At 36.0% G+C, this 12689-nt stretch overlaps 1 long non-coding RNA gene across 1 annotated transcript in view; it reads right to left on the bottom strand.

Moving 5' to 3' along the window:
- Nucleotides 1–635: 635 nt before the first annotated feature.
- Nucleotides 636–12689, bottom strand: part of LOC144341511 (uncharacterized) — a 62236-nt gene continuing 50182 nt past the window's right edge. Inside the window, exon 3 of the long non-coding RNA XR_013418477.1 lies at nucleotides 636–4053. This is a non-coding gene — a long non-coding RNA (uncharacterized LOC144341511). The remainder of the gene's footprint in view (nucleotides 4054–12689) is intronic.

Raw genomic sequence — 12689 nt, 5'->3', positions numbered from 1 at the left:
GCTTTTGCTTTTGTAGCCTTTGTTTTTGAGGTTTTACCCCAAAAAATCATTTCCCAGAGCAATGTCCCAAGCGTTTCTCCTATGTTTTCTTCTAATAGTAGCTTCATAGTTCCGGGTCTTACATTTAGGCCTTCAATCCAATTTGATTTGATTTTTGTATATGGTGAGAGATAGGAATCTAGTTTTATTCTTCTACATACGCATATCCGGTTTTCCCAGCAACATTTATTGAAGAAACTGTCCTTTCCCTAGTGTATGTTCTTGGTGTCTTTGTTAAAAATGAATTGGCTGTGAACACATGGATTTATTTCTGTGCTCTCTATTTTATTCCATTGGTCTGTGTGTCTGTTTTTATGCCAGTACCATGCTGTTTTGGTTACTATATCTTTGTAGTATATTTTGAAGTCAGGTAGTCTGATGTTTCCAACTTTGTTCATTTTGGTCAAGATTGCTTTAACTATTCAGGTATTTTGTGGTTTCAAACACATTTTGAAATCGTTTTTTCTATTTTTCTGAAAAATGTCATTGGTATTTGGATAGGAATTGCACTGAATCTGTAGAGAGATTACTCTGGGTAGTATGGACATTTTAACAGTATTAATTATCCCAATCCATGAACCTGGGATATCTTTTCATTTTTGTTGTATCTTCTTTGATTTCTTTCATCAGTGTTTTATAGTTTTCAATGTGGAAATCTTTCACTTCTTTGGTTAAGTTTATTCTTAGTTGTTTTATTTTTTTGTAGCTATTATAAATGGGATTGCTTTCTTGAATTCCTTTTCAGATCATTCACTGTTGGCAGATAGAAATACTACTGATTTTTGTATGTTGATTTTCTATTCTGCATCTTTATTGAAATCGAGTATCAGTTTCTAAGCGTTTATTGGTAGAGACTTTAGGTTCTTCTAAATATAAAATCATGTCATCTGCAAATAAGGATAATTTGACTTTTTCCTTTCCAATTTGGATTCTGTTTCTTTCTCTGGCTAAGATTTTCAAAACTATGTTCAATAAAAGTGGTAAAAGTATGCATCTTTGTCTTGTTCCATATCTTAGGGGAAAGGCTTTCATATTTTTCCCATCGGTATCATGTTAGCTGTGGATTTGTCATATATGGCCTTTATTATCTTGAGCCATGTTTTTTCTATAGTCAGTTTGTTGACAGTTTTTATCATGAAGGGATATTGACTTTTTCAAATGCTTTTTTTGTTTCTATTGAGATGATCATATGATTTTGTCCTTTATTCTGTTGATGCTGTCGCTCCCTGTGCTTTGGGGGCAGCCTCCTTGGTGTGCTCAACCACCCATTTCTCAGGGTATAGGATGTAGCATGGGCTCAGAAGCCAAGGACACAGCTGTACTACTGGGTCCAGACAGCGCCATGATGCTGCAACCCTCTGGGTGGATGTGAGGGAATCTTGGTGGGGTCCCAAGGATGTGGAGTATAGGGACTATTGGGCCCTAGGGCAGGATGAAGTCTCGTGTTGGCTGTTCTTTCAAAATGGCACCATCTTGCAACAGCTTAGGGACCAGAGGTGGTACTCCTCACACATACTCTCTCTGGAGCAATGTGCAGTCACATGGACTCCAGGCAGCTCTCTATACTAGGCTCAGGGCTTGGGAGGAATGAGGGGTTTCATAAAACATTTTATTCATCTCTAGTAATTGTTAACTATGTTGTGAGATTTTTTTTATAAGACTTGAAATTTAGGTCAAGAAAACCCAAGGGATTTATATGACTCATTAACAAATGGTTAGAATAAAAACAAAATAAACTTCTTCTGAAATATAACAAAAAAATACACCATTTTTTTTTCCATCAGAGTGGTTTCAAAACAGGAAGAAACATAGTAGAAAAGATTCCCTTTGACAAAACATAAAGATTTAGAGGGGAGAAACAGAATTATGAAAAGATCTTTTAAAGTTGAAAGTATAAAGAATCCACAATTAGAGAGCTACATTAGTCATATATCTAGACCACATGTCTGAGACAAGAAATCCTGTGAAAAAGTGCTTGAGCTAATCTAATATCTATAGGCGAACCTGTTACCTGCTCAAGTTGCCTTTGAAGCCCTGCATAGATGTACATCAGTAGTAAAGGAATTGCTTTTTCCTACCCACTGCTATGTAATGTGACAATTTCCAGACATCTTTATACAAAGAAGGCTTGTTTGAGGAGAAACAAAGATATGTACAAAGAAGGACAGACACTTTTTCTCAAATCACTAGCCATCCTGTCTGCTGTTTTGTCATCCTTAACTGAATAGATGTCATCTATTTCCTACCAGATGTAAGACAAGATGATTAAAGGGTATTAATAATGTCCTTGTCTTCTCTGTACTGCAGAAAGAATGTATGTTTACTCAGAGCAGGTAATAGTATACTTAGAGATGCTAAGCCTATATACCCCCAAGTGGAGAACAATGAGTAATAGTATTTGATCAGTCCCCACTCCCCCAGTGCATGGGAAAGTAGTTATAGGTAATTAGAATGGTAAGTGATCCATGTGGTCCAGACTTAGAGTCATGGAAACATTAGAACGTGAGACGGCTTAGAAAGCATGAGAACATTAACAGAGGTAGGAAAACGTGCCTTACCTCAAAGCAACAGTTTAAAAGATTGCATAAGGGCAAGAGTAAGCAAGGTATATTCAGAGAACAATGATGAGGCCAATAATTGTCTTGGATTGGTTAGAGGGGGGATGAGTATTAATTTGGAAGAGCAACCAATACAAAACACAGAATCTAGATTTATTGCTTGTTGACATTAAGCACCTCCATTGGAAGATCATGAACAAAAGAAAATAAATTATGTGTAAGTATAAAGTTTAGCTACATAGAAATTCCCTGAAAATTTAAACTTGTTACAAAAGTACTTCACTTAACCAAAGGTCATATCCTCATCTAGACATGGTTGAGAAAACCGGAAGTAAGCAAAAAGCAGCCTTGAGTATTCAGGGGGAAAAAAAAAAATCACAAAACCACACACTAAGGTCACCCAATTAACCATTAGAAAACTCTCAGACTTTCACTTAAAGCCTACTCACTCTTGTTTTAGAGAAAATCTAATTTCCCTCTTCACTGCAGATTAGAAGCAAGAAATTAAAAGGGGTAGCTTCTAGACTCAGGCATCTGACAGTTGTAATATGTGATAGCTAACAGAATGACAATAAAAAAGGAGGCAGAAAAAGCATTCAAAGCAGCCTTAAATTGAGAGATGTGGGTAATTATTTACTTGAAACTGAGATCAACTATCTCAGTAAAAAAAATCTTCATTACATTATTATAATGTCTCATTTTCACTCTCTAATAATTTTGTTCCTGTAACAGAAATTCATATTTTGCAATACTATCTAAAGGAGTATAGCTTAAAAATATGCCAAAAAGGCAACCTTTCTCTGATTTTCTGACCAATTTCAAATGTTACATCTTTTTTCTTATAATAGTTTCCCATTATAACGTGGTTTTACTTACACTAGACATGTCTAATATTTGCTTCAAGAGAGCTGAATGAAGGCTATTGTACAACTACAATGTCTTCCTTGTAATGCTATAATCACATATTTGCAGGGAAATAAAAAATTCTAAATAAAAATGTTTAAAGGCATATGTAGTCTAAGAAAACATCTTTTTCTTTCTTTCTTTCTTTCTTTCTTTCTTTCTTTCTTTCTTTCTTTCTTTCTTTCTTTCTTTCTTTCTTTCTTTCTTTCTTTCTTTCTTTCTTTCTTTTTTTTTTTTTTAACCAGGTAGATTTCTTGCCAACACAATTTTCTTCTCATTGATTTCATAGCATACAAACTGGTCTAAGTGAACATATAAAAATGGAAATTGCTTCAAGGCTGAATATAATCCTGATATAGCAGTCATACTTTGTTGCTTTTCTGTATTAACCATTAACCCACAAAACACTGACAACCTTCTAAGATCTAGTATAGAATCTTGTATTTGTACCTTTGGCTGCCAGATCCATGTCCAAATGTGGCTGGAGAAACAGATGAGGATGGTGTCATGGTGTGAGAATCCTGGGTTCCTCTCTGGGGTAATGTTGTGATGTCTAAAATTAAAGAGAAATAATATAATCAACACATTTTGAGTACTTATTATGCCTAGACACTGTTCTAAGCTCGTTCCCCAAATAAATCTGCTTAATTTTCTTAAAAAGCCCTATTAGGCAGGACTATTATTATTCCTACTTTAAATATGAGGCAACCGTGGCTGAAAGGGTAAGTAACTTGGCCACAATCACAAAGCTAGAAAGCAGAGCCTAAATTCAAAATATGTCCATCACATGAGAGTAATTTGGTACCTCAACTGGTATTTCCCCATCTATTTATTAATTACAGTACCTGTCAACCACCTACTAAGATTTGCTTTAAGACTGTAGCGCTGACATCATGATGTAACATGCACTCTAATCAGCGCTCTCCACTATTCCAGTTTTATGAAAAGGATAAAGGACAGAAATGTAGAATTCCAAAATACAGCACCAGCAATCTGCATTTCACTTTCTGATCTTCAGGGATATGCCAGCAATTGATATCATGGTCTGCTCTTCAGTATTAACAGAGGTCTTCAATATGACTATTTACTATACTATATTTCAATATGACTATCTACCTATACATGGGTAGGCATGTATAGGTACATAAGGGCTCTTGAGGTTTAGTTTGTGGTCATGCCTACTCAATTATTCAAGATTCTTTTGGTTGCAAAAGATATAACCCAATCCAATTAACTTAAACTAATCTAAAATGTGAAGGGCTTATTGCTGGCCTCAAGTGAAGCTAGATCTAGGTGCTCAAACAATGTAATTTGTATGTTCTTCACTTCCCAGCTTGGCTTTCCCCCATGTTGCCTTCATTCTTAGGCTGACCTCAAGTGGCGTCAAAATGGCTACTAGCAAGCTTAGGCTTCGCCACCACAAAAAACAAAAGACAGTTTTTCTTTCCCAATGGTTCCAGCAGAAAGTCCTAAAATTATGTTAATGGCTGTAACTGGCCTGCTTAGATCACAGGCCTACTCTTTAACTAGTCTTTATAGTCAAGGCATATATTATACTCAACTGTCATGTACCAATCACTGGCTCCAGAGCGTGGTTTAGCCCTAGTAGTATCATGGGCCTTAACTGAATCAACGGAGGAGGGTCAGTCTCCAAAGGAGTTGATTTTTACCTCGATGTAGGGAAACAGATGCTGAGCAGGGATAAACCACAGATGACCATTATATCCGTTTTGGCAAGCCAAAAGAATAAGTTGCCATCTTGTCATGTGACTTTGAGGAGATTTGGAGAATCTCCATCACCATGACTTCCCTATGGTGAACTATTCTGTGATTAGTTAAGGCAAGAGTAAGCCAAAGAATACTAACAAGGTCTCACTGAATCATATCAGTGCAGATTGTATAGACACAACAAAAGCAGCAGAAAACTTAGAGGCTATAGCAATAAGAGATGATGTGGCTATTTGGGCAAAGACAAGTTTTACTGCAGAGGGTAGAGACGTTGCTGCCAAAGAACTTTGCCACACAACAATCCACAGACCGAATTCACATGGATAATGCTTATTGTGAAAGTAACCGCAAGTCACGCATGCATCAGCCTTTGTAGCCTTGCAAATACTCAGAAAGCAATACTGTCATCAGTAGTATCTTTAAATGCAAAGAATGCTGTATGAAGATAAGATGTGAAAGAGCTCCAATAGTCTCCTACATACACGTTATTCTAATTTGATTCAATTTATCATGCTGCATAGGTTTTCATTCATTGAAAGTTGCAGTCACGCAGTTCAGACAGTTCTCTACTCACCAACACACTGTGTTAAGATACTTCATTTGTAAGTCAGTGCTTTTAAAATTGGAGTTCATTTTTACATTGAAAATTTATTATAAATTGTAACTGGATTCTCAGGCTAACCCATGAGTATTAATCAAGTAATTTGAAGGTGCTTAGTACAATGCCTAGCACATTGTAAACTCTTAATAGATTCATATTAGTTATAATATAAGCATGAACAAAATCATCAGAATAATTTTTTAAAATAAAAAATACAAATTAAGGTAATAGCACTTAGAAAGATGACAGATAGGAATGAAAAATTAAGTCCTCAATTCCACTTTAAAGAAGGTACTTAATATATTTCAGCTTAAAGATTGTTTATTGTTACTGAATAATTTACAAAATTATTCTACTATCTTTTAGAATATAATATTACTTAAATTATTATGTTTTAATTTTGAGATTCTATGTAGTTATAAAACTGAAATATTGGGAGTATAACTAGATCCATAAAGATGGGAATGGTATTTAACAAATTGTTTTTTATTTACAAGAAATTTTCAGAACTTCTTTTTCCACATACTTATATCTGGATGCAATTCCACTTACAAATTGAGGACACAGTACATTGCTATTACCATAAAAAGATCTGTAATGGGGAGACAGCCATAATTGAATTTACATCTTAATTATTTACACTCTTCTCTTTGCAGCCTGAATATTCTATGCTTCAGAATTGTTTTGCCGACAAAATATCATCCAGGATTAGTAATGCAAACACTCTTTCGACACAGGTGACAAGTTCTTTTTGGTAACTTACATAACTTCTCAGTAAAATAAACTTTATTTAAGAATTAGTTCCACAGATCTATTATAGAATAATTTGATGCTAATTTCAATGTGTTTTCAATTACATAAATGCTAAAGATATGTAATCTCTATCATTTATCTGACGACTTTTGTTTTAGTGACAAATTTGGGGAGACTTTTAAAAATTAAGTGTCTGCTTAAGAAATAAAAGTATAGGCTCATGGGTATCTAAGAAATTTAATGAGCTAGCATCAATAAGACCACTTAATTAGGACTGGGCTACTACTTTCAAAGTATCTGCCATACAGCTTGTCAAAAGAGATGGTATAGACACATCAGGACTGAACTTTGCTTATTCTTTCATTCATTCAACAACTTACTGAGTACCTACTATGTATCAGGCTTTTTTTTTTTTTTTTAGTCCTGGGGAGATAAGAATAAACAATATGAATCTCAGTCCTCCATGGAATTTATATACTTTGTGACAAAGACACCCAATAAATTATTAGATACTTCTGTTCTTCTGAGGGAGAAAAAAACAGGGTGAGGATAAGGTTGGGAGAGGGGGCAGTGATCAGGGAAGGCCTCTCCAAAGAAGGGACACCTGAGAAGAGACTTTATTGAGGACACAAACTATGCAAAAATCAGAGAGACAATAGAGAAGTGCAAAGGTCCCAGGTGGGACATGCTCATTATGTTCAAAAAGCATCAAGACCATAATAGCTAGAACCAAGTGAGCAGACAAGACGGAGAATGGTAGAAGATGAGGTCAGGGAAGTGGAGAGGGCCAGATCCTGTAGGGTCTTGAAGACTGTTTTAAGGAGGCTGGGTTTACTTTGGTTGTGACGAAAGGCACAGGCTGGGAATAGGAGAGTGACATGATATGCACTTTGGATGAGAGGCTCTACAGAGGCAAGAAGTAGGACATTTCAGCAATTTAGGCAAGGGCTAATGTTATTTCAATTTTTTTTCATTTTTTATTTTTTATTTTTGAGATGGAGTCTCGCTCTGCCGCCCAGGCTGGAGTGCAGAGGCGTGATCTCAGCTCACTGCAACCTCCTTCTCCTGGGTTCAAGCAATTTTCCTGCCTCAGCCTCCCAAGTAGCTGGGACTACAGGTGCATGCCACCACACCTGGCTACTTTTTGTATTTTCAGTAGAGACGAGGTTTCACCATGTTGGTCAGGCTGGTCTCAAACTCCTGACCTTGTGATCTGCCCACCTCGGCCCCCAAAGTTCTGGGATTATAGGTGTGAGCCACCGCGCTCGGCCATGTTATTGCTATTTTGTAATATGGACTCTTTACTACCTAATTTTCAAGATGAAAAACAAAAATTGTTTTTGTGCAATTGGTATGTCAGGAACACAAAAATCAACTGTTTAATTTTTGTAGGGTGGTACAAAGGCAGCTGGAATAAAGTGCCTGTTTTTATATTGACTGTAAGAAAAGTGCTTACCTCAACTGCCAATTTGCAGAGGATCTCTGTGGATGGTAAATCAGAGGAGAGTGTGAAAGGTAAGAATATCTTGAAACACATCTACCACCTTGTCTCCCGTCCCCTCCCGCTGTTGACAGCCTGACTCAGGTGCTGTTATGAATCAAAAAGCAGGAGAGGCACTGCAAGCACTGAACATTTTCCAAAGTAAAATGCTGCCATCTGGAGGCTTCTAGAGTACAAAAATGAGGCACACACACACACAAAAAACTAATCCCACAAACACTCTGTTTCTGTTTGATGTTTCTATATGCAAGGGATTTTATTTGGAAAAAAAATTTAAAAGGTCATTAATTCAAAAGAAACAAGAATGAAATTTTCCAGTCTCATTCCCTTGCTTTGCCTGGCCCAATCTATTAAGTGGAACCTGTTTATGTTGGTTTTGAAACCTATTTAGTAGGCTGTAAATTTACTCTAGGTTGAAAGTTTGTATTCATTTCTTTCCCCTCTATAGCAACTAAGACTAGGCCTGGTCCCTCTGCAAATGGTCTATCTTCTCCATCTCTTCCATGATTACTGATCTATTCAGGTTTTCTATTTATTCCATTTTGATAATTTATATTTTTCTAGGAAAGCATTCATTTCTTCCAGATTTTTAAATATATTGTCATAGAGTCGCAAATAATATTCTTCTATAAATTTTTATTCTCTTATCTACTAAAATTTTTATTCTCTTATCTACCCACAGTTCCATATAATTTTTTATCTTTAACATTATATCCTTTTACTTTCCTCTTTTATTGTCAGATTATGAGCACGAGAATGACATATTTGGACTATGTCCAGAGAGACAACACTGATGATAATGAATATAATGGGCTGAAAGAGAACACTAGGAACACTGTTTAGAAGGCAACTATAACATCTCAAATTAGTGATGACTGACATTTGAACCATGGAGAAGATTTTGTAAAATAAAACTAGTAGGAATTTGTGACTACTGATGTGTTTATAAGATAAATAAAAAAGGTTAACATGATGCTACAGTTTCCTACCCAGGACGATGGGGATAATCATAACCAAAGGGGAGAGAAAAATAATTTTTTGAGGGGACATTTGACTTTGAGGTGTTGGAATGATAGCCATATGTAAATGTCCCATCAGTCGGGAGCTAGAAATACAAGTCAAAGCTAAAAGTGGCAGATAAAGTTGTGAGATTGGCTGGAAAAAAAATGTAGAGAGAAAAAAAAATTGTATTAAGATGTCAGTAACTGAAATTTTTTTGTAAAGTCTTACATTTTGGGGCAGCTGAAGAAAATCTGGGTATATATTAGAGAAGCCAAAGGAGAAGAGAATTTTAAGAAGGAGAAGGTTTAGCAAAATCATAGCACAAAACAAGTAATACATTAAAATGATGATGAATTTATACAACAGAAAGAATAATTTTATATGAAACAAAGTAACCTAAATTGGAAAAATATTTCCAGTACATCTGACAGTCATAGAACTAATTTCCTCAATATAAGAGCATTTAAAAGTCAATAAAACCATAAAGGAAAATTTGATAAACTTCATTTTATCAAAAATTAAAACTTTTGCTCTGTGAAAGCCCTGTTAAGGAGATGAAAGAACAATATTCTGACTAGAGAAAACAGTTGCAAACCACATACCCAGCAAGGATTTTTATCTAGAATATAAAGAACTCTCAAATCCCAAAAGCAAAATAAGCAAATGATGCCATTAGTAAATGGGCAAAAGATATGAAGAGACATTTTACCAAGAATGAAATAGGAATGGAAAATGAGTACATGAAAACAAGTTCAACAACATTAGCTGTTAGGAAAATGCAAATTAAAACCACAATGATATATCATTAAACATCTATGAGAATGGCTAAAATAAAAAATGGTGATAATACCAAATACTAAGTAAGATGAGGAGAAACTTTATCACTCATACAATACTGGTAGAATGTAAAATGGTACAACCACTCTGGAAAATAACTTAGCAGTTTATCTTAAAAGTAAACATGAATTTGCCAAATGACCCAGCTGTCACACTCTTGGGCGTTCATCTGACATGAAAATTTATGTTCACACAAAAACCTGTTCATGAATGTTCATAGCAGTTTTATTTGCAGCTGCTAAGATTGAAAACAACCAATGACCTTCAATGGGTGAATAGTTAAACTCTGTTACATTCATACAATGGAATACTACTCAGCAATAAAAAGAATAAACGTATATAATAAACAATCTGGATAGATCTCCAGGCTATTATGCTTAGTGAAAATGCCAACCTCAAATGGTTAAATACTGTATGGTTAAATTTATATACCATTCTCCAAATAAAACTATAGAGATAGAGAAAAGATCAGTGGATGCGAGGGGACAGGGATGGGGTGGATGCTAATATAAAGTAGCACAAGTCTCCAATGTTCATTATCTCACTCTTTATGCCTTAGCATAATCATAGCTTAGCTCCCACTTATAAGAAATACAGTATTTGGTTTTCTATTCCTGAGTTATTTCACTTAGAATAATGGCCTCTAGCTCCATCCAAATTGCTGCAAAGGACACTATTTCATTCTTTTTCATGGTTAAGTAGCATTCCATGGTTTACATAGACCACATTTTCTTTATCCACTCATCAGTTGATGGGCACTTAGACTGTCCCATATTATTACAATTATGAATTGTGCTGTGACAAACATACATGGGCATGTGTCTTTTTAATACAGCGACTTCTTTTTCTGTGGGTAGACACCCAACAGTGGAGTTGATGGATTAAATGGTAGATCTACTTTTAGTTCTTTGAGAAATCTCCATACTGTTTACCATAGAGATTGTACTAATTTACATTCCCATCAGCAGTGTATAAGTATTCCTTTTTCACCACATCCATGCCAATATTGTTGTTTTTTGATAATGGTCATTCTGACTGGGGTAAGGTGGCATCTCACTGTGGCTTTAATTGGCATTTCCTTGGTGATATGTGATGTTGAGTATTTTCTTTCATATGTTTATTGGCCGGCCGGGCGCGGTGGCTCAAGCCTGTAATCCCAGCACTTTGGGAGGCCGAGGCGGGCGGATCACAAGGTCCGGAGATCGAGACCATTCTGGCTAAAACGGTGAAACCCCGTCTCTACTAAAAAAATACAAAAAACTAGCCGGGCGTGGTGGTGGGCGCCTGTAGTCCCAGCTACTTGGGAGGCTGAGGCAGGAGAATGGCGTGAACCCGGGGGGCGGAGCTTGCAGTGAGCCGAGATCGCACCACTGCACTCCAGCCTGGGGCACAGAGCAAGACTCCGTCTCAAAAACAAAACAAAACAAAACAAAACAAAAAACAAAAACATATGTTTATTGGCCATTTGGATGTCTTCTTTTGAGAAATGTCTATTCATGCCATTTGCTCATTTTTTGATGGGATCATTTGTGTTTTTCCTTGCTGATTTGAGTTCCTTATAGATTCTGGATGTTAGTCCTCTGTTGAAAGCATACTTTTCAAATATTTTGTCTCATTCTGTGGGGTGTGTGTTTACTCTGATGATTATTTCTTTTGTTGTGCAGAAGCTTTTTCATTTTAATTAGGTCCCACTTATTTATTTTTATTTTTATTGCATTTGCTTTTGGGATATTAGTCATAATTTCTTTGCCTAGGCCAATATCCAGAAGAGTTTTTCCTAGGTTTTCTTCTAGAATTTTTATGGTTCCAGGTCTTAAGATTTAAATCTTAATGCATTTTGAATTAATTTTTGGTATGGTGAGAGATAGTGATCCAGTTTCATTCTTCTATATGTGGCTATCCAGTTTTCCCAGCACCACTTACTGAATAGGGTGTCTGTTCCCTAACTTATGTTTCCGTATGTTTTGTCAAAGATCAATTGGTTGTAAGTATTTGGCTTTCTTTGTAGGTTCTCTATTCTGTTCTGATCTATGTACCTACTTTTTTATTTTTATTTTTATTTATTTATTTATTTATTTATTCATTTTTTGAGACGGAGTCTCGCTCTGTCACCAGGCTGGAGTGCTATGGTGTGATCTTGGCTTACTGCAACCTCCAACTCCCTGGTTTAGGGGATTCTCTTGCCTCAGCCTCCTGAGTAGCTGGGATTACAGAGCTGGGATTATAGGCATGTGCCACCATTCCCGGCTAATTTTTGTATTTTAGTAGAGACGGAGTTTCACTATGTTGGCCAGGATGGTTTCAATCTCCTGAAGTCATGATCAGCCTCCCTCGGCCTCCCAAAGTGCTGGGATTACAGGCGTAAGCCACTGCACCTGGCCCTATGTAACTACTTTTATACCAGTATCCTGCTATTTTTGTTACTATAGCCTTACAGTATGAAGTCAGGAAATGTGATATCTCCAGATTTGTTCTTTTTGCTTAAGATGACTTTGGATATTCAGGCTGTTTTGTGTTTCTATATGAATTTTAGGATTTTTTTCTAATTTTTTGAAAAATTATGTTGGTGTTTTGATAAGAATTGCATTGAACCTGTAGATTGCCTTGGACGGTATGATCATTTTCATGATATTGATTCTTCCAACCCATGAGCACAGGATGTATTTCCATTTGTTTGCATCATCTATGATTTCTTTTAGTAGCGTTTTGTCCTTCTCCTTGTAGAGATCTTTCATCTCCTTGGTTAAGCATATTCCTAGGTATTTTG

The sequence above is a fragment of the Macaca mulatta genome, chromosome 6, assembly GCF_049350105.2.
Source record: "Macaca mulatta isolate MMU2019108-1 chromosome 6, T2T-MMU8v2.0, whole genome shotgun sequence".
Lineage (NCBI taxonomy): Eukaryota > Metazoa > Chordata > Mammalia > Primates > Cercopithecidae > Macaca > Macaca mulatta.
The sequence above is the reverse complement of the archived record's forward strand: the minus strand, read 5'-3'. Positions and strand labels throughout refer to the sequence as shown.